The 22013-nt window shown below is 38.9% G+C and overlaps 1 long non-coding RNA gene across 1 annotated transcript in view; it reads left to right on the forward strand.

Moving 5' to 3' along the window:
• LOC142105703 (uncharacterized) overlaps positions 1-21610 on the forward strand; it is a 207773-nt gene extending 186163 nt beyond the window's left edge. The window contains exons 2-3 of the long non-coding RNA XR_012679716.1: positions 12768-12895; positions 21457-21610. This is a non-coding gene — a long non-coding RNA (uncharacterized LOC142105703). The remainder of the gene's footprint in view (positions 1-12767; positions 12896-21456) is intronic.
• The last annotated feature ends 403 nt before the right edge of the window (positions 21611-22013 follow it).

Here is a 22013-nt window from a genome sequence, read left to right on the forward strand (position 1 = left end):
GGGGTCTCCATGCTCTTTGTACTCCAACAATTATGACAACCTGTCCAAGCTATGAGTGCTGGAGCTTAGACTATGTTTGGAGTAGAGGCCACAACCTTTTGTTTTAAAAAAAATATATTTATTAGAGATTGACTTCAGCATTTATAGTAAGTCCCAATTAGATCATTTAGGGCACATTAATCCTGGAGGGAAAAAAACTGGTACCAGTGTAAATATAAAATGAGTCCAATATCTGATAACTGAAACAGTGATCCCCGTGTAGAATAACTGACATGTTTCGTCTGTTGAACCCAGACTTTATCAAAGATAGAATAAAGTTCACTCTCTTATGACCTCCATTATATAGAGCAAATCCATCCAGCTCTTGTCAATCAACCTCAATTGCCAAGGAACAGCTGATATGAAATAAAAAGCATACAAGCCAAAAAAAAGTACTAAAAATAATAAAAACATCACTCTGGTAATAACCAATATAAAATGAGAAGAGAAAAGAACATATATAAAGAAAGTACAGTATCAATGTTATGAACTCTAGCCACATATATAAGCGCAGCCATGTAATTGTAAGGCATTAGGAGCAGCTATGTATGTTATTAATCCTAGCCACATATATAAGTGGCAGCTACGTTATTATATGGCATTAGCAGCAGCTATGTATGTTCTGAATCCAAGCCACATATATATGTGGCAGCCATGTATTGCATTAGCAGCAGTTATGCAATTGTATTGTGCCACAATACACATAGTGAGGGGACAGTTGTGTAATTATCTAGTATCACCATGGAGGCACATAATCTACACTATAACAAATCTCTTATACCACATCAATAAACAAACATTTAAAGTAAATAGAGACATAAATGAATATTCATAAATTAATAAAAAATTATAAATAAAATTAAAATAGATATAAGTGTAAGAGTAAAACCCAAATTAAAAATACAATCTCTACAGCATTAAACTATGAGTAGATAGTATGGATCCAGAGACAATAGCTTCTCAAACAACCACAGCAATGTTAATGGTAATAATGCATTTGAATAGTAATAAATAAAAAAAAAAATGTTAATCAGCATATAACACTGAAAAAACTAAAACAACCACTAATAATGACTAATTACAAAAGTAATAGCTTACGGTAATGGACTGGATCAAATCTAATTATGATTTCATTAGCACTTCAATTCTCATAAAAATCCAAAGGCTCATTTAGTCCGTCTGGAATGATTGTTTGTAATCTAAAGATCCATCAGTTTTCTGCTTCACATAATTTCCTAAACCCATCATCTCCCCTATAAGCATAAAGGTACCTCAAAGGAATTATATATGGACAATATGTAACATGTTCTATATGATTAAATTCATATAACCAGCAAGTAGGAGATGTGGAGTGAACTGATCACAGTAAAATATGTAAACTGCACAGTTATATTAAGGACATTATTAAATGAAAATTGTTTCTAATCCAAACCTAACATTTAGATATTATATAGGTGCTGATTTAGATTTGGACACATTTGTATGTACAGAATGTACAAAAACAGAATGGGAGGGCGCTCATAGTGTAGTGTAAATGTGAACACAAAATATAATTCAAGTGCTGCATTGTTTGGAAAAAAATATGTGGGCTTATCTGAAAGGTCTTTTTCAAATGGAATTACAGGCATTTTGGGCCAAGTGTATCCAACCAATTAATGCCATGCTGCTCTGCAAACAAACATGAGCCCCAAACAAGAATAAGAAGCCAAAAGATGCATTTTGTCACAGGAACATTATCAGGGCTGTGGCCTCCCTTACTGATGATGGCTTATTACAGTCACTATGATGAATGCAAATCATGGAAGCCCGTTCTGTGTGCTCTAAGATACTGAGTGAAGTTGTGATTGGCTACAACATTTGAATATGCATAAGAATAGAAGCATGCAAAAAGGTCCTATAATTAAGTGCAAATATTGAGTCAAATGCATCTCAAAATGCTACCAGCCTTAAAAACAATAATAGTTGTGCCAGATGTATAGCAGTCATAACAAGTAGAGATGCTCAGGCTTGGTTCCCCGAGATCCGAACACACCCGAACTTAGCAGATCCGACTAACGAGCTGAGCCGGCTCGGTATTTTCACACACCCTCAGAATTGAAAAGGAAAAATTGTTATGTTGTCGGATCTCGCGAGTTTTGGATTCTATAAGTACCGCCCTCCACGGCGATCCAGCGCCATTTCATAGAGGGACACAGAAGGAGTAGCACGGTTCTTGGCAGTCTCTAGTGCAGTTGGGCAGCGTCATAGGTAGAAAAGAAATAGAAGGGGTAGCAGTGTTCTTCAAAGTCTCCAGTGACATTCAGGAGAGATCCATTGCTCAATTGCTAATTGCCATTACTGAAATACAAATAATAGCGCTGGCAGTCTTGGTCTAAATCTGCAGTCAAATTGTACTGTGCTATATAACTAACACGCAGACAGGAGAGCTCCATTGCTCCATTGCTAATTGTCATTGCTGAAATAGAAACAATAGGGCTGGCAGTCTTGGTCTTCTAAATCTGCAGTCACATTTTACTGTGTTATCAAAATGGATTCACAGCAGTACACAGAAGACCAGAGCACCAAGCAGCTGCTGGCACCAGTCATGATGACAATAATCCCTCTACGTCATCTGCTAAAGCCTATGTGTTAGGAACCCCTCCAGCCAGTACAGCCAAACCCGGAGTCTGCTCCGAATGTCTGGTGTTAACTGTTGCCCCTAGTGGTGGGGATAGACTTGGCTGCAGACAAACAGAGGGTCGTGAGATGTGCACTGGCTGGGGAGAACCCAGGCATAGAGTTATCGAGGCCGTAGAGTAGCAAGAGCAGGAGGGAGTCCGGTGAGACACTCAGTGGATGCTGTCAAGACTGATATATCACTTGTGACCACTGGAATAAATAAGGAACAGTTGATAGAGAAGTCCCCTGATACACAGTGACTTCTGTACTAGTGCTTGTCCGGAAAGGAACGGAACTTGAATTGATAGGTAAGGATGATGAAACTGAACGAAGGCAGTAGCAAAGGGTAGCTACAACCCACAGTACCGGTGAGAGTCCAGAGATTTAGGGATAACAGTTCTTAGGTAGTTGCCAGGGGTAACTGCCACCCACAGTACCGGTGAGAGTCCGGATATTTATGGGTAATAGTTCTTAGGCAGTTGCCAGGGGTAACTACAACCCACAGTACCGGTGAGAGTCCGGAGATTTGAGAGAAACAGTTCTTAGGCAGTTGCCAGGGGTTACTGCAACCCACAGTACCGGTTGAGAGTCCGGAGATTTAGGGATGAAAGTTCTTAGGTGGTTGCCAGGGGTAACTACAATTATAGGCTCCCGGTGATATATGTAAACAGTCAATAGTACCTGTGGCAAGGTAGAGTCCGGAGCCAAAGGAAGATTGTTGAAATCTGAGTGCAGAGATGCTGCAGGGGCTGCGTCTCCATATAAGGTAGGAAGAGCAGAGGAGCTGCATATCACACCGGAGCCATGCCTGGGAGCACGACTTTACCGGGGTCCAGGAGACTAATGACTGGAACTGGTGAGAAAATAGTAGAATCGTCAGGAACAAAATCAGGTCTGGTACACGGGATATCAACACAGGAGAAGAGTCAAAGCAGAGCCGAGTCGGTACACAGGGAAATCCAATGAAGAGTAGTCAGGAACGGAAACGGTCTGGTAAATGGGAATACACTAAGCCGGCAGGAAACAACAGGAATAATATAGAAATGACAGCATGAATTGAGGGCAGATTCTGACAGAGAACAGACCTAACTGACCCTATCTAATACCTATCTAATCTATCTGTCTATCGGATCTACTTAAACTAATCTATCTAAGAACTAAACTAACTACCTATCTAAACGCCCAGTGGCTATCTAACTTACCTAACTACCTACCTATCCCTAACTATCTATCTAGCTATCTAGTTACTCTGACAGAGAGCCCAGTGAGTGATAACACTATGTTAAAGTACATAGTGTTTTTAAGTCAGAAAAACAAAAATGTATAAAACACATTTTACCTTGGTCAAGAAAAAAAGAGCTGTAATACAGGCAAAGTTATCTGCAGAAAAAAATAAAATTGCCAACATGCCATTCCACACACGCAGTGGCAAGGAAAGAATGAGGCCTTTCTCTATGAGTGCTAGTTATGCAACAGTCACTGAGGCATCTTCTTGTTAGGTCAGTCATGACCAAGCAAGACCTTGTCATTCTGACTACAAAAGTGGTGTCCAAATACTTATACGTGTAAAATCCGAGCTGGAAGTAAACAGTAAGGCATTAGAGAAAAATGTATGTTCAGATTCAAAAATGACACAAATCCCTGAGGAAAGTTTATCTACGAGTGCTATGTGTAAGCCTGACCATTCTGATAGTGTACCATAAAAAAAGGCCCCTTTCTGCATTTCTGTAGATGTGTGCATGAACAGCCCAAGTATAGCCAGTGATACACAAATTGAAGATGCCACTTTGGAATTGCAACAGGATGAGGGGGATATTTGTGTAGATGACGAGGGCACTAATGAGGATGTTAATGAGGATGATGTTGTTTCTGTAAATCCTGCACCAGTGGAAGCAGTTCTTGCACGTGATAAGAAGGCCATTGTCATGCCTGGACATAAGACCAAAAATCCACCTCTTATGTGTGGAATTATTTTTGATAAAAAAACAACAACAAGCAGTCCAGCATCAGCTAGGTCCCGTCTCTCAGCTAGATCCCGACACTTGCAATCTACACCCACAACACCATCCTCATCAATATCCTTAGCAGCGATCAGAGATAGTCCTGCATACAAGTTGGTAGGGCTAGATGACTCCTCTACTATCCTTGATTCCTCAGAAGAATTCTTGAGCATTAGTCCCACTGCTGCTGCTGCTGCTGGGGGTGAAACTTCATCCCAGAAGCAGATCAACAAGAAGACTACAGGTTGTTTACAACAATTGACTGTTAAACAATCCTTTGCAAGAGGAAGGAAGTATGAAAGCTGTCACCCAGTAGCAAAGCGGATCACAGACGCCATGATGACTATGCTAGCATTAGATCTGCGTCCAATATCCACTATTAATGCAGCTGGTTTTAGAAAGTAACTTGAGGTCTTATGTCCTCCTTACCAAATTCCATCACAACACCATTTTACTAGAAAAGCTATTCCTCACCTCTACCAGAAGGTTCGTAAAAATGTAATTATTGGGCTACGAAATGCAATTCTATTTACTGTATGCTTAAGCACAGATATGTGGACAAGCGGAACTGGGCAAACTAAAGATTGAATGACAAACAGTATTTAACTTATGTGTAAAATAGAAAACTAATTTGCATTTTAACATGGTTTTGTCCAGGAGACTTAAGTAAGACATTTTTTGCTTAAGTTCCTTAATGAATCAGGCCCCTGTTGTTTACTCCTCTCCTTTAAAAATCAAATTCAAATCTTCTTTCCTGCAGTAGTTCAGATGGAAATGTCATTAAGTAATGCAAATAGATGGCAGTGACTTTATATAACATAGCCGCAATGCTAATGATATAAGTATTATCAGCTGGAGAGGTTAATCAGAAGCAGCTAGATAGTACTGCTGATAGTCATCATCATCATCATTGGGCATTGTTGCATCAGACCTCCTACACCCGCAAGAGATATATTGGAGTCTTACTAGGTTTATCTGTGGATGCATCCAGATTTAATTGTGTCCTAATTATGTAAACCCGTCTTTATAGTACTTACACAAAAATCTACGTATTAGAATTTTTTTCTAACAGTTGATTATCAGTAAAGTATGTAAAAAGGCATATTATGTAACACAAGGCACATGTCCAGCTTTCATGAATCTTGCAGTAATTTAAGATAAGTCAGCTTATTATTACATTGTTTTGTTACTGTAGCAGAATATAGGATAGACAGCATTGTCAGCTGTCACATCAGGTCAGATTTGAAGAGCGCAAGTAAGCAAATTCAATTCAGTAAATCCAGGTGATTTTAAATTAGTAGCTTTCATCTTGACTTTTAAAAGAAATATCTTCCATATGAAATATGTGCCAGACTTGTTTTGGTATCGACCGCAGAGAAAATGGTTGGACAGCTATTAAAATAGAAGAAAGAAAAAGTATATATATATGTTAATACTGCACTCCCTCTCTTATTCACCACTAGCTATAGCAATGCTTTCCATAGTAACCAGACATTTCTCATTTGATGTACACTATAAGCGCTCACAAATGTCTAGTCCATTCTACATATATATGTATGTGAGATGACATTTTAATTAAGATAGATGTAAGGTTACAAATGGTATCCAAGGGCCGCTCCTGGGGACATGTTTAATTTATAAGTTAGTCCTCACAACCAGATGAGAAGAGAGGAGGAAGAGATGGTCTTTCTTAGTATCAGTGTCTGATACAATAAGGTGATAATACTTATCGGTATTGCAGATATATAGTTGTTTGGAAACACTTTAAGTTCTTCTTGAGCAATAATAATTTTTTGGCAGTGCTAAAATTTAGTACAAAAGCTAATTGGTAAACTATAAACAATTAAGCATATTTCCTTATTGAGCCTTGTAAATGATATATTTAAATTTGCTGGGATATTATCTATTAGCTTAATGAAAACAGTCAAAATGCATTCATAAATATGTGAAGTGTATAGCTAAAAGGTAAAACTATTAATATTTATAAAAGTCTGGTGTTTTTAAATTGTATTAACCTTTTTTTTAACAATGCTAATTAGACCTTACAACATTAATTGAGAAAAAGGAACAAATGAAATCCAAGGTGTGGGCAAGCAGTTATTATCTAAGGTGAAGGGAATATGTGAGGAGGATGGTAAACGGAGGAGTCAATTTAAGCTTCTCTGAACATTTGAGTTTTCAGTGGCAGCTTAAATGTTTAAATGCTGGGGCACAATCTAGCAAAGCACATAATAGAATCCAATGAAAGTCATTGAAACATAAGACTAAATGGAACTAAGAAATAAGACCCTCTCTTACACACTGTATATATACAGTGCCCTGCCATGAAGGCATTTCAAACAAAATATGTATATTAACTTATCTTTTCTGTGCTGCTCTTCAGCAGATTTTCAACTATCTTCTGCTACTGTTAACCTGTCATAGGAAGAGAAGCTTGGATGGCTATGCTGAATATCCCAGCATTTGTTCACAGTTCATCAGATTACTACTCCAGCAATCACAATGCTAGAAATCAGGCAGGTGGGCTGATTTTTTTGGGTTATTATGCAGGTGCTACTGCATAGTTATCCAAAAAAATACATTGCAAAGTATGTTTTTAACTTGTATTGAAATAAATTCCACCAAGATGATACAAATTAAAACATTTTTAGAGCGAGGACCCGTTTAATCGGCATTTACAGACTGCGAAAACATGCAGACAGGCAGTTTCTTAATTTTCTTTCAAATGCACACTGTTATTACTGTTTTTGAAGGTAAGAGTTGTCACTTTGCTTAAATATTGGCAGAAGTTTGGACCATCATAAGACTGTATGCTAGCAATAGTAAAAGCATCACTTCAAAGTCCTGAGTATTATCTCTCTTGTAATTAATTACTTCTTTTCACTTTTTTCTTGTAAAATACTGCTTGTTGTGGCCTCATTTAATATAATAAACAGGTCACGACAGTAAGAGGACATCAACAATGATCTGTCACATTTCTACATTTTAGGCTTTTAATTGCACTGTATTGTGCACTTTTGCAAGTCTACGCCTTATTAAATTACTCTCTTTGTGTTTTCAATTACAGCTTTTTCACAGTTTTATGCTCTAATAAATAAGGAATAAGGCCCACACCAGCTAAGGTTATATATGGCGTAAGAAACAAACATTGTCAAGTCTTCCTATACATAATAGGCCAAAGTGAGAGCATAACTAAATATATATGACTCTACAAGGTTGCTGCCATTCTTCTCTCATATCTGTTGGTGGTTAAGAAGAATCAGTTCTTTTGAATTTGATAGATCCTGTTTTTGTAAGGTATTCACCTATAATTTTGTGCTGTTTCTTGTATAGGTACTGGTGTTTTGTGAGAAAGTTGGGTTTTCATCCATACAGTGAAATATTATTTTTAATAATGTAAATTTTATAAACAGTAATATTCAACACATTGGGAACCTATTCAACACATTGGGGACCATTAATAGTCAGACATACGGATGATCCCTAGTGGAAAAAGTACTTTTTACAATGTGCATATGCAGTAGAAAGACCTATGGCTCAGTTTGTATCTCTCCCTTGAGAAGAAGAAGGGGGAGGTAGTGGGTAGTACAGTAAGGGTATGTAAACACGCCGTACTCACTATGCTGAGGGGCAAATAGCCACACATACCCCTCTATGAGGCATATCTGTTGCAGCTGCTTATCCCTGATCTCCACTTGCAATGACTGTGTGCATATTGCGTACTTTTCCAAGTCACACATATTTTATGATATGTTTGTCTCGGAATGCAAAGTAAAGAATGGGACATCATTTACACTTACATTGTAAGTTTAAATTATGCCAACATGACCCCTACATGTCAGCTTTATTTAGCACTGTTACAACATAATGGCATTTCATTTTATTTATTTTTTAATTTTATTTAAATGAGCAGAAGTTGATATATTGCTAAATTATATAATATTTGTGAAAATTTTGATGACAAAATAATAATTTAACGCATATTTTGCAATTTCATATAAAATATTTTTTTTTGCTGGAACATTTAATATTTCCATTGTGAATTTTTGTACATGTTTTCTATAATATGAAGACAGATCTCCCTATCCCAGTTTTATTAATGATCAAAACGTTTTTGAATTGTGGGAGGAAACCCACAGAAACACAGTAAAATCATATAAATTCCACACAGATAGAACCCTGGTCAGAATCACACTCATGATCCCAGTACTGTCAGACACCTTGCCACAGTGCGACCCGGTCACATGGAAAATATATGCTTTTTATAATAGAGTTTGTATTTTCGACGGTTCAGGGACACTTATGGGCATATTATTACTATGAACGCAAAAAATAGTAGCATATTTGTATATTTAATGTCCAATATGGATGCTAAATTGTTTTCTGCTAAAACTCCATGCATTGGAATTTGCACAAAAAAAATAAAAAATTAGGTGATATTAATTTTGTACATGGTATCAGTGGGCCTGACTCATTAGGGGAAGTAAAGCAAAAAAAAAGAGTAACTCTGAACCTTGGCAAAACCATGTTATATTGGAGCGGGAGGTAAATTTAAAATGTGAGGACAGATTTATAATTGGGGTAAGGCCTGTCCTAGATCAACTTTTACTGTCAGTGTGAAAATAAAGCTATGAAGTATTTGCATCCTGCATGAAAAAACAGCCAGTATTTTCCTTATGTGCAAAATAATAAACTCATTTGCACCCCTTGCATTGCAACATGGTTTTGTCAAGGTTCAAAGTTACTCATTTCTTTGCTTTACTTTCCTTAATAAATCATGCCCAGTGATAGGTTGCTAAACAGCTTAAATTTAGGGTTCTAACAATTGGACTGATGTGTAGACCAACATTTGGTCAGATCCAAAGCCAAATCTGGTACCCAATGCATCTCGCATCTGGCCAGCCTACAAACTAAGGAAAAAAAAATTGGTTTGATATATTTTTCTAGTAGGAATATCACTGCATATCTTTCAGTATAAACCAAACGTCAGAAGCTGTGTTTATTCTATTTGACTATAAAATGAATACAAGGTTGCATCAGATCAAATTGCACTCTTTTAATATGTAACTTCTATTAAAAAGAGAAAGGTATGGAGGGATTTGAAATAATCCTGAACTATTCAGAATTTCCTTTGCCTGATGCTACAATTTCAGTGGCCACCAACATAGTTCCCCAGCTCGTGCATTCATTCATTGTCTTTTTTAGCTGACCTGAGCTTTCTGCTAAAAAGATTTATCTGCTAGAGGTTCTAGAACTGCCAGATACAACATGGAATGTATAGACAGACTATTATTAAAGTCTCTTAAGTTGATGTAGCATGAGAGAATATATTTTGATTGTGAATTTCCTTCTAAATAACATATCCAACAGGGAGCTATGTCTTTCTGCGAAATGTCACTATATTATATTTAAACATACAAGCTATACTGTTAAGCTGCTATAAATAATTCCACTTTTGTAAATAAACATATATACTATTACCTAATTGTTATACTTTGAGGCTGCCATATAAATAAATGAATATTAATAATACATGTTCGAGCTGGTTAAACTATATTGAGGCCTAATTGAACGTATTTGAGGCGTTTCATACAAAGGTGAGCTGTTAACACTGGTTAAAATTTTCTTTACTTTTATTGCGATCCTCACATGATTGGTCATTCTTGAACAGCAAATTTCATAGGGAAAAGGTGTTTGCAGTTTGATTTAAAAAAAAAAATTAAGATAATTTTTTATTAATTTAAAATGTTACTTCGACAGTGTTTGAAAAAAATTGAAAACACAAATTTTAACACGAATGGTAAACCAGAACCACAAAAGCGAATGGTAAGCCTTAAATGCAAAAGGTGGACGTGATCCACAAACTTTGAACGAAAGCTGTGAACAATAAACGTGCATTTTATTTGGACTGACATTGTTTAGCCATAAAAGTATTGGCAATGTGGGAGCTATTTCTCACAGGATTCTACAATCGTGGACATTAATATCTGAGCAATTCTGATATTTACAAGAATCTTTGTACAACATACCAGTTGGTGTTCTGTTTATTATCTGTATGCTTTGTGAGCCACGCTTATATTGTTGAACTGTTATTTGAGTTGCAACTCAATTTTTACAAATCTTTGAATAAATGTTCACTACTCATGCTTTATGCGGTTAGCCATCTTTTATCCCATAAGCGCCCAGGGAATTATTACTATTGGAATAAACGTGAGGTGCATATTTCAAAATGGAGTCTACCGAAGATTGTACCGTAAACATTTTTGAGGCCTCTTTTGTTTAGAAGCACCTCTAAGCGTGATCATCCAAACCAGTGGATCCCGCAAAACACCTGTATTTGCCAGAACTGGAGATTCTCTCTGTTTCTTAAACAGCTGCTACAGTGCCAAGAACCCTGATAATGCTGCAGCAATTTGAAAAAGTCCCACCCCAAGTAGTTGAGAGGATCTCTTGTTGGACTATTGACATCTGCCAGATAGGAACAACAGGGTATGGCAGGCAAGTAAAATGTTACTTTATTGATCTCACCTACATTTCACTTTTTGGTTGGAGTTATCCTTTAAAAGATAACCATGTTATATGCTTACTTTTTATTTACTTATTACATAGTACCTGCTGCACTATAAAATAATGGGGCTTCTCTATGACTCTGTTAACTCATTATTCAATTTTTTAGATTTTGCTTTACTTCAATGGATAACAGCAAATGGAATTGAGGTCCTGTTGTGCTAAGTGTTTACCCGTTTTACCCCCACAAAATGATGCCTCACACTTTGATTTGGAAACAAAGGGCCTGATGTTGATTTGGGAGCGAAGTCTTGGATACGCGCATGGGAGGAGGTGATCAGGGGAGAAGAGAGGCGATGGTCATTGGTAGAACGGAGATGGCGGGATGGAGCATGAATAGAGAGGAGGGAGGAGATGTAGGGTGCAGTGGAGTTGGCGAGGGCCTTGTAAGTAAGAGTGAGGAGCTTGAAGAGGATTCTGTAGGGGAAGGGGAGCCAGTGAAGGGATTGGTAGAGGGGCGAGACAGACGAGGAGCGGCGAGAGAGGAAGATGAGCCTAGCGGCTGCGTTAAGAACAGATCGAAGGGGAGCAAGATGAGATTGGGGGAGGCCAGTGAGCAGGAGGCTACAGTAGTCCAAGCGGGAGATGATCAGAGAGTGAATAAGACATTTGGTGGCATCTTGGGAGAGGAAGGGCCGGATGCGAGCGATGTTACGCAGCTGGAAGCGGCAGGATTTAGCGAGAGAGAGAATGTGGGGCCAAAGGAGAGAGAGGAGTCAAGGATGACACCGAGGCAGTGAAGTTGGGGGACAGGGGAGATAGAGGTGTTGTCGACAGTGATGGAGAGGTCAGAAGGGGGCGAGGTGTGAGGGGGAGGAAAGACTATGAGTTCAGTTCAGTCTTTATGCTTAATCACACTTATCACAACATACGTCCAGCTCTGCATATGCACCATGTTTATGTCAGACACACATACCATGGGTGTACATCCAGTGGTGGAAGTACGCTGGCATACAATGGTATGCCCTATCTCCTACCACCTTCATTATAACGATATCAAATTCCATTCACTTACATTTTCTATATCATCTCTTCTAAATGTCCACTTTGAGCACTGTATACACCCAAATATGCATACAGCAAGGTCATAAGCACAAGAAAAGTATATTTTAACATTCATTTTGATAGCGAAAAACACATTTGCTATTAGGTTTGATATAGTATAGCAGGTATAATATTCTTGCTTGTGAACGAATGAAAGCAGTAATAAAATATTCTTAAAATTCCCAAACAAAGTCCTATAATATATGCACAATAGGTGAATTCCCAATCAGCTAATCAGAAGTGGTTAGCTAATGCCGGCGAACATCACCATCATCATTAGCATTTATTTGCACCTGCCTTCTAGCACCGGCAAAAGACATAGCTCTTAGGGGTATATGCCTATCCTGCTGGTCTGCATCAGCTGCATTTGTATGAACATGCATTTACTATACTCGACATACATGCCACTTACCTCCCCTATCCTGCCTTTCAATAGGAATCTTTTTTATTTTTACACAGAAATGAAGCAGTACGACTATTGATTACACCCATCCCAATGCATCATAGCGGGTGTCTAGGTGTAATCCTGGGATCCCACTGCACGATAGGGACCTGAGTTGAGAGCTTGAGTTTGGAAATGGAGAGTGGTAAGTCTGCAATAAAGTGCAATGTCAGTTTTTATCAGGCTAACCTCACTTTTTAGTAAAGGGGACATTTTTATTTTCATTAGCGATCCATTATACCACAGAATAGTAAGAGGATTCTTAAATTGACTGATTTTGTTTTATACCTAATTCACATCTACATGTGTAGAAGTTTTATATTTATAAATATTTTTACCTGCTTTGATTGTGCTTTTCCTTAAAAAAATGTGTACCTGTATGTCTTCTCTTTTGAGGCAATACTCATTAAATGACTGGCACAGTTGGAAATGGGAGTGTTGTAATGGTTAATGAGAAATATATGCATAGCTATTGCACGTACTATAACATGGTTAACAGTTGATGTTCAAACTTGAAATGACTCCCGAAAACAATAACTACAACCTAATAATTAAATAAAGGACACAGACACCAGAGTTTTACAAATTAGAGGTCAAGTTTATTACCATAAGAAAACATATGGTGGAGGAGAAAGCATAAGCAGGTTAGAACCAATTCCTATCATATCACAATTAGTGTCACTTACTGTTTTGATATAAACAAAATGAGGTACATTTTCCTCCCAAGGGCGCACCCGAACAACAACTGGGTATCCATAAACCCTAAGCCTTAGAGGACTTCTGAGCTGACAGAAAGCAACAAACAAACCCGCTCCCGAGGGTGCCTGTAACTTAAACCACAGCCTGACACTTCGAAGGGATGTAGACTCTTCAGCTAAATAACATAACTACAGGGATTGGCCTCTGGCTGCTAATGCTTTCCCGCCACACAAGGTGTCGTAAGGGACCAAGGCCTGTCACCATACTGATCTAACAAAACCTCCTCAAACTCCTATAAACGTGCTCAATAAAAATGCCTAGACCCACCTCATCATCAGGCCTAAAAAGATGTGGAAATCTCAATCTATATACCACTGAAAGACTGCACAAACAGAAAACAACTGAATTTACCATTCTTTGCATGTTTTCCACCATTCTACCAGCATAAAAATTTGGACAAACACGTTGAGGAATAATACAAGTCCAGCATATAACAATATGAGGCCACCTGGATACCAAACTGCCAGATCCGCTTTAATTCTCAAAATCAATCGAAGTGCCTTAACCAAAATCATTACCTCATAAATGAATGACAACACAATGAGGGACACCTCTTTCTAGCCACTTTCTTGTGAAAGAGAGCCTGAAATCCAGACCAAAGCAGACTCTTCTACCCCATCCAGACAGCCACCACCAGCCCAGGAAAGGAAGAAGTGTCCTCCGCCAAATGATGAAAAGCAGCCCAATGTACAAGAGAATGGCCAATTAACCATATTTCCATTGACTCCGATCACCTGATCGAAACGTCACAACCCGATAATTAGAGCAGTTGGTAAAATCAACAGCAAGTAGGGACATGGAACACAAATGTGAACAATCCACCCAAGCGGCCAGAGATGAGAGCAAGAGGGCATAAAAAACAGGAGAGCTGAAAATCAGCAAGAGAGAAAAGCGAGAGAGAAACGAGAGAGAGAGAGAGAGAGAGAGAGAAAGAAAAAAACAAGAGAGAGAAAAAAAAACGAGAGAGAGTAACAGGAAACACAGATGAAGGTAAAAACCATAAAAACCTCAGGAGCCATTAGCCAATCAGGCTCCCATTTTTAAGGAAAATTAGGTAAAATCCCTTCGCACCCTGAATCTAAATGCAACAAGCGACTGAAGTCCTGTGTCACCAGAAGCCAGAAAGAGAAAAACGAGAAAAGCAGAAGAACATGAAATCAGAACAGCAGAGAAGGGTGAACATACCGTTTATATGCATCAGATTTCCATGTCCCCAAAGGTTGAATACTCTTAGCGGCAGCTCCAGCAACTGCAGCCGATGTAGCGCTTCAGTTGATTAAAGAGGCTCTGTCCCCTTCATTCTGGCTCAAACTCCTCCTCTTGATTGAAAAGGGTCCTTCTTCATGCTTGAGCACCATTCTGTTTATTCCCACGCCTCCAGAAACTGTCAGTCAAGTGAAGTGCCCAACAGCTGAAGAGGTGTCACCGGCTGGAAGGTCTGGAAGTAGTGCGGAGAAGATCCTGTTCCTGCGCAGAACAGGTGAGTATGGTTTACAAACTTTTTACTTTGTCAACTGACATTGCTTTCGTAAACAAGGTCTTTGAGCACATTTTCCATAAAGCAGTTAGTTAGACACAAGGCGAACCCGAGTACAGCGAGACAGTGAGGAATCCTTACAATTGGTACAAGACTTCAAGAAGAATTCATACCTCCACATGTGGAGCCCTGTTGTAGATTCCCAAGTGGATGCATTGTGATCAGATTAGACTTGTGTTCCAGGTTTCATGTTGCATAGTCGACAGCGATGAAGGAGCGATGAAAGCGATGAAGGAGGTGAACACATGTCTCCAGAGAATTTTACAGCAGCAAGGCAACGTGAAAAAATACATACGTACCCGAGGAAAGGAGAAAAAATATATACATGCCCGACAACAGAAGCCAGAAGAAGTGCGGTGTTAGAAGTTTTCAGCTAGCACACTTTCATGCAACTGTCCGATGGAAGACCTCCTTGAAGAGTGCTTTCCCACTGCTCTGGATTTTGGAGGAAATGCTTTTCAGAGTTTGCTGGACAGTGGATCACAGGTAATTAACCTATCTGGACAAGATTCCAGGGAAGGAAGGCAGAGTAAAGGATGAAGATGTTGAATACAGCGGATGTCTTGTCTTTGTCTGTGGAGAAGGTGGTCCCTAATGAAGAGGGTAGACCTGTGAAGACTCTCCGCTGGGATATGTTGGATGGATGGATGGACGGACGCATTAGGTATCATGGAGGAGAATTCTGGAGATGAGGAGAGAGAAGAAAGTACTATGGATATTGCAGCTGGTGAGTGGTGGATGTCACCACCCTCTGTATAGGAGCCAAGAGCCACAGCAGAGGTGCCAATAGATTGGGAGGCTCCAGCAGCTGTGTAGGAGACCCCTTGGTCACTGATGTTGGTGAGAAGATGACCACCTCAATTGGATCCTTTATAAGAGAACACTATCTAATAGACTGTGGCAGACGCAGTACTGATGTGCCGGTAATCAAACATTGAAAACAAGAAGTTATTTGTGAGGGCCAAAACAGAAAAAAAGAAGAAAGAAATGTGGAAGAGTGTCCCCAGTGTGACCCTGAAGCTGTGCCCAAGGACAGCATTAGAGCCAACCAGCATTCGAAGAAAAAAAGTGGATTCTAGTTACCAAATGACCAATCCAGCACAAGTCTGGACTCTCTGAACTTCTCACTTTGGTGACAGAGAATTTGAACAGATTCACTTTTAGCCAATCAATGGCCAGGACTGTCAGTCAATTGAGGATCTCCCTTGCTCATCTGAATTTCCTGACACAAGAAGAAGCAGAAAAATGCCAAAAATTAAGAAGGATCCTCTTCAAAGCGAAAGACTCCGGCGCACACTGAATAGGACAGAGAATCTTCAATCAAGAAAAGTATCGAACATGAGAAGAGTTGCCGACAGCTGGAAGAAGTGGAAGCGGTGGGAGAAGATTCGGTTCCTGCATGGAGCAGTTAAGTATGGTTTACATACTGTTTACTTTGCCCACTAATAGAACTGTAGGACACAAGGCCAGTTGGCACATTTTCGGTCTCTAGGCCAATAGAGAAGTTAATTGAGCACTATGTGGACCCGGATATGGTAAGACAGTGAGGAATCCCTACAAGGACAATTGTACAAGACTGCAAGAATAATTGATAAACCCCCACGTGAAGCATTTCTCTGGATTCCTCAGTGGCTGCATGGTGAATAGATAAGACCTTTGCCTGTTGTCTTCCAGGGCCTTTTACATTTAGCATTGTCGGCAGAGTCACATTCATCAACCTGGGGATCATCTCGGAGTACAAGGGATCCATCCTAGTGATAACAATGGAGGAGGTGTACACATGCCTGCAGAGAACATTACAGTGGCAAGAAAAGGAGAAGGAGGACAGATGTGCTTGGCAGCGGGAGCTGAAACAAGTGTGTTGTTGAAAGTGTCAGCTGCCAGGACACTTCACACACAACGGTCTGTAGGTAAAAGGAGTCTTAGAAGAGTGGTCTCCCAATGCCCTGGAATATGGAGAGAATGATTGACAGAGCCTACTGGACTGGATCATAGGTGATCGTCCTATCTGGACAAGATATTCGGTAAGGATACCTGCATGTGCAGGAAGCAGAGACATGGGGATGGAAGATGTCGGACACAGTTGACAATTGGTCAAAGTCCGAGAATGAGGTGGTCCCTGAAGAAGTAGGTAGACCTATAAAAACCTTCCACTGTGACACACTGTATTTGTGGACATGTAAAGATGCCAGCCAGGTGGTGCCTGAGAAGATGGATTGAATAGATACACCGGAGGAGGTAGCTGCTAAAGAATTATCTGAGAGAGAAAAAGGTACTCTGGAGAGTGTAGCTGATGAGTGGTGGATGTTGCCAGCCTCTGAAGAGGAGTCAAGAGCCACAGCAGAGGATTGATTGGGAGGTTCCGGCAGCTGATGAGGAAGAAACCCCCTGGGTACCTGCTCTGGGCTAGAAGATGACGGCCTGGATGGGCTCCTGTGCGACAGGGTACTACATAAGAAGTTTTGGCGGATGTAGTACGAATGAGCCTGTAAGTGATCCTTAGACTCAGCCATCAGGAAGATAATGTTATTTGTGTTAGTTCAGTCTGAAGCAGACTACTGCATCTGATTTAAGAGGATCCTTCTTCTTCTTCCTCCTCACTCTTGGACGCCTTTCTCCTTTTTCTTGCTGATCCTGTAATGGTCTACCCAGACCAGTTCTGGAGGTGAGGCTCATTGACATGGTTTGCTGCGATTGACTCACTGCTGCATCAAATTCAAATTGCCGTCAACGAGCCGCTATTAGCTGGCTATTGATTGTGAATATGTACAGGTTCAGGCACAACTCCTGCAAATTATGCATAAACAGAACAATTTATGTAAATTGGAAAAATATTAATTTGCATAAAAAGAAGTCTATATACCAAAAATAAAGTAATGGGGCATACTGATTGAAGGCAAGGACAAGTCATCAGATAAACTGTCCACCCAGATGCTCAAAGAGATAAATTAACAAAATAAATAACCATAGTGAAGGGCACTTTGTTGATCCTTAATCCTCTGATTTAGAATTTGTGGCCCTCTCTTCCTGGGATATTTAGCGGCCTCTTCTCGCTCCTTCTGAGCTTTCCTTTTCAAGGCCTCTCGTTCCTTTCTCTTCTCTGGAGGAATCTTTATAGAAACCTCCAGTTCTGGAAAAATAGATGATTTTGAAATCCCGTGGATGTTAGGAGCTTTGGTGTTTTTCAGCCCTGCTTGGAAAAATTTTATGGACACCTGCATATTGGGAGTAGGCTTCTGCTGTAGGATGGGATCTGAAGTTAAGTTGGCTATTTTTTTGCTATATTCCATGTTGTTTTGAGAAGATTTAGTCTGGCTTTGGATTTGATTACTTGTTCTTGTACCCAGTTCATGGATGTAATTAACCGATTCCTGTAGCTGAAGGCGTAACCTGCTGATCTGGCTTTTTGGAGCTGTTATGTCAGTGGCATTATCATCTGAAGTATTCCTTAAAGAGTCTGCAAAGAAAATAATAATTTAATAATATAATATTGTAATACAATTTTCAATACTTGGACTGTTCTTAACAATAATATTCCCTTAAAAGCCTTTTCAATCCCATAGGGTATACATCAAGATGAAAGTGGACCGATTAATCAGCAAAGAAGGGGTGGAATTTTTCACACTTTTACAGCAGAAAGCAGGGAACTGATGGGGGTTAGGGGATTTTGGTGTTGTCTGTTTAATTGTTTTCTTTTATTTATTTACTTCTTTTTAAACAAAAGTTTATTTTTCTACTCCCTGGTCCCACATGCCGCAGTGAATTCCAGCATCAGTACTGGTTTGGATAACTACTGATGTTCTATGGTATTTATCTTGATATTACTGCTTATGGACATCTTGCTGCACATCATTACCAAAGGGCATTTTATTAGACATTACTATTAATGGCCATCTCACTGGGAATTACCACCACTGGGCAATTTTTCATGGCATTACAACTATTGGCCATCTTACTGAGCAATGCTAGTAATTGCCTTTACTGGACAGAACAGCTTCTAATGAGCATTATACTGGGGAACACCACTATTCATGAGCATTTTAATAGGCATTACTGCTAGTAATAGATATATTACTGGAATGTACGATTATTGGGCATCTCACTGGATATTGTGAACATTGTACTAGACAATACTACTAATGGGCATTTTATAGGAATTACTGCTACTGATGGAGATATTAATGGGGGTTATCACTGACATATTCAGAGCTTGCTGGGCATTATCACTGGCATACAAAATCTTAGAGCAATACTATTGGGCATATTACATGTTGCTGGGCATCACTACTGGCATTTTAGATATCTTGTGGTGTATAACAAATGATATATAAGATCTTGCAGACATTATTACTAGTATATTTTATTTTGCTGAGCATTATTGCTGACAATAATCATTGGGACAGTTTTATTGGCATATAAGATAAAAAGAATTACAAGATAGAAAGTCATCATATCTGTAAAAATAGAATCTCCTTTGAGATATGATTGGTCATAATTTTCCACAACAGTTTGTCATATACAAAATGTAATGATGTTTCCCAACACTTCTCATGTATCTGAGAGCTTCAATAAGTCAACAATATTGTGAGGGATCAAAACAATGTTTTTCCACTACTATCGGAATCTTTATATTTTTCAACCACTCCAAGTACAGAGAACAGTCAATATACTAAGATATTTCAATCTATTGCTAGGGGCAGAAGCCAGTGTGTTGCTAAGAATGTTAATGGAGACCATGGCCCTGTAAAAAAAAGTATGTCAGCTGTGACAGAATAGATGCAGACCCACAGAAAAGTGCAGAGCTCTGTGCCAGAAATGAGTCAGGTAAGTGTTCTGCTTAGGGGATAGTTTATATTTAAGACTATTGGCCTGAGTCATTAATGGAGGCATACTGAGCGCATCGTGCTGTTGTCCTCAACGGCACGTAAGTCGGCTCTGCGTACTCCCGGAGTCAGCAAGGAGCAGATCTCAAGATACGTGTGGTGTTGACAATGGGTGTAGGTTCACTCTGCTCTACAAGACCAGACACTGCAGGATGTGTACAATACGTATGTGGAATATGAAATCTCAGAAGAACGCACAGAGAAAATAAAAAACAATTAATGTTACCTGTCAATAATATAGTCATTTATGATTAGAAATGGAAACTGTATAAAAAAAAAATTATATATTTTTTTTCCATTGAAAAACATTTATTAGGCTGTCCTTAATGTCTGCTGTACATAAAATACATTGTTACAGTTGCTCCTGATTGCAGACACATGTTATAGCATGCATACAATACTTACCCATGACTTAGACTAGACCCTTAGCTGGTGCAAGAGATACAGCCGAAAAACAAGAAACTTTTACAAACACAGAGCTTCATGTTAACGTGGCTGCATTTACTTCAGTTTGACACGCCCACATAGTGCATCGAGTATGGGCACACGCCCCTTCCCCGCCCTGTTCACTCCCCGAAATCATAGGCCATTGTAACAGTTATTTGCGTTGTCATACGCAGCGGACTTGCTTTCATCGACGGCCGAGTGTCCTTTTTCTGGGCATGTGCAGAAAGGAATTGCGTACGATACTCACAAAAAACAGATACGTTTTTTTAATGGCTCAGTCCCTATATAGTCATCAGTGTCTTTCTATAACTGCTGTTTCAGGAATTCGTTTTCTTTTCAAACACTTTTTCTGGTTATATCCCATACATATCATTACATTGCACGCAGTGTATGTTATATAAGACTACTACTACACTGAACTTTGAATGCTTATTAGTCACAATTGAGGCCCATTTTAAATGGTCCAACATTTTTAATAATATTAGCATGAGTGTTGGAAATTAAAAGATAAATAATGTTGGAAGTTGACAAAACTGTTTTGTGCAAAGCTAAATTTGGGGGGTAAAGGTATCTGCTTAAAAGGGATCATAGTATTGCACAGTTTGTTGGGCCAAGTGTGTCCTGCTTATTTGTTTTTTTACTTGCAATTATATAATGTTATAAGTTAATGGACAATGAATTACCAGTATAGTGTTATAATCCACATTGGATAGAATTATGCCTTAATATTTTAAGAGGAGTAATTGTTTTTTACACTTAAACAAGTATGTTGATTACCCCCATCCTAATGCATCATGGCGGGTGTCTAGGTGTAATCCTGACTTCCCTCTGCACGATGGTGACCTGAGTTTAGAGCTTGAGTTTGAAAATGGAGAGTGGAAAGACTCTGCAATAAAGTGCAATGTCGGTTTTTATCAGACTAACCTCACTTTTTCAATGAGGGGGACATTTACGTTTCCTTAGCGATCCATTATATCACAGCTTAATAACAGTATACTTATAGTGGCTCATTTTCTTTTATACCTAATGCCCATTTACATGTAGAAGTTGTAATATTTATTAATATTTGTATCTGCCTAGATTGTGATCGTCTCTCTTACTAGTGATGGCCTGACAGAAACACGCAGCAGTGTTGTCATACATGAGGGGCCATGACACATGCTCAGACTGTATGAAACAGGACTGACTTAGTAGGATTGCAGAGAGGAAACTTTGGTGCATTCGGGCGACCTGCCTGATGGGGATAAAGCCAGTCTAAAAGTAAATATAGCTTTCATATTTCCCTATCTTTTTGAAATCCTTCCATAAATGACTTTTAGTTTTAGATGAAATTATCATTTAGGAAAAATATCTCACTGGGTTTGTTTATGTCACAGTTTAATGGATAAACATCTCATAGTTAAAAAGAAAACTGGTGATGTTGTGTTACAGCCTAAAACTCATCAATGAACTTGACATACAAGACTGACAAAATAATATGGTATATTTTATATATTGACTAACGTCACAATATTAGATTGCTCAAAAATATTTAATTCAATATGTCCAATGAAAATTTTGGAAGTAGATTAGATAATAAACAAATCTGAATACTTGGTTGTCACTTACCATCATAAGTTATCTTTATGTATTGCATT

The sequence above is a fragment of the Mixophyes fleayi genome, chromosome 1 (genome assembly GCF_038048845.1).
Source record: "Mixophyes fleayi isolate aMixFle1 chromosome 1, aMixFle1.hap1, whole genome shotgun sequence".
Classification (NCBI taxonomy): Eukaryota; Metazoa; Chordata; class Amphibia; order Anura; family Limnodynastidae; genus Mixophyes; species Mixophyes fleayi.